Source organism: Ipomoea triloba, chromosome 16 (genome assembly GCF_003576645.1).
Source record: "Ipomoea triloba cultivar NCNSP0323 chromosome 16, ASM357664v1".
In the NCBI taxonomy this organism is placed as follows: domain Eukaryota; kingdom Viridiplantae; phylum Streptophyta; class Magnoliopsida; order Solanales; family Convolvulaceae; genus Ipomoea; species Ipomoea triloba.
In genome coordinates this window covers 15,211,416-15,212,553 of record NC_044931.1, presented here as the reverse complement: position 1 = coordinate 15,212,553, position 1,138 = coordinate 15,211,416, and the positions used below count along the sequence as shown (strand labels likewise).

The 1,138-nt window shown below is 50.9% G+C and overlaps 3 non-coding genes across 3 annotated transcripts; all 3 read right to left on the bottom strand.

Annotated features, from left to right (window-relative positions):
• Positions 1-288: 288 nt before the first annotated feature.
• On the bottom strand, positions 289-407 carry LOC116008126. Its single transcript, XR_004095525.1, has one exon. It is a non-coding gene; the product is annotated as a 5S ribosomal RNA (ribosomal RNA).
• A 306-nt stretch (positions 408-713) lies between these two features.
• LOC116008372 lies at positions 714-832 on the bottom strand. The gene has a single exon (XR_004095760.1). It is a non-coding gene; the product is annotated as a 5S ribosomal RNA (ribosomal RNA).
• A 136-nt stretch (positions 833-968) lies between these two features.
• On the bottom strand, positions 969-1,087 carry LOC116008776. The gene has a single exon (XR_004096134.1). It is a non-coding gene; the product is annotated as a 5S ribosomal RNA (ribosomal RNA).
• Between the last annotated feature and the right edge of the window lie 51 nt (positions 1,088-1,138).

Below are 1,138 nucleotides of genomic sequence, written 5' to 3'. Positions count from 1 at the left end.
CTCTCCGCGCAACTTCTCTCGCTTTGCGGTTTAGCGGTTTAAAAGGATAGTACCCTTAGCGAGCGGTCCAGCGGTTTAAAAGAAAGATTAAAAAGAATGATTAAAAAGAGGGTAGGGGATGCAACACGAGGACTTCCCAGNGAGGGGGTCCGTCACGTACTGCGCGCAAAATGTACTTGACCCTCTCTCTCCGCGCAACTTCTCTCGCTTAGCGGTTTAGCGGTTTAAAAGGATAATACTCTTAGCGAGCGGTCCAGCGGTTTAAAAGAAAGATTAAAAAGAGGGTGGGGGATGCAACACGAGGACTTCCCAGGGGGTCACCCATCCTAGTACTACTCTCGCCCAAGCACGCTTCACTTCGGAGTTCTGATGGGATCCGGTGCATTAGTGCTGGTATGATCGCATCCGTCACGTACTGCGCGCAAAATGTACTTGACCCTTTCTCTCCGCGCAACTTCTCTCGCATAGCGGTTTAGCGGTTTAAAAGGATAATACTCTTAGCGAGCGGTCCAGCGGTTTAAAAGAAAGATTAAAAAGAGGGTGGGGGATGCAACACGAGGACTTCCCAGGGGGTCCGTCACGTACTGCGCGCAAAATGTACTTGACCCTTTCTCTCCGCGCAACTTCTCTCGCATAGCGGTTTAGCGGTTTAAAAGGATAATACTCTTAGCGAGCGGTCCAGCGGTTTAAAAGAAAGATTAAGAAGAGGGTGGGGGATGCAACACGAGGACTTCCCAGGGGGTCACCCATCCTAGTACTACTCTCGCCCAAGCACGCTTCAATTCGGAGTTCTGATGGGATCCGGTGCATTAGTGCTGGTATGATCGCATCCATCTGTACTGCGCGCAAAATGTACTTGACCCTCTCTCTCCGCGCAACTTCTCTCGCTTAGCGGTTTAGCGGTTTAAAAGGATAGTACCCTTAGCGAGCGGTCCAGCGGTTTAAAAGAAAGATTAAAAAGAGGATGGGGGATGCAACACGAGGACTTCCCAGGGGGTCACCCATCCTAGTACTACTCTCGCCCAAGCATGCTTGACTTCCGAGTTCTGATCGGATCCGGTGCATTAGTGCTGGTATGATCGCATCCGTCACGTACTGCGCGCAAAATGTACTTGACCCTCTCTCTCCGCGCAACTTC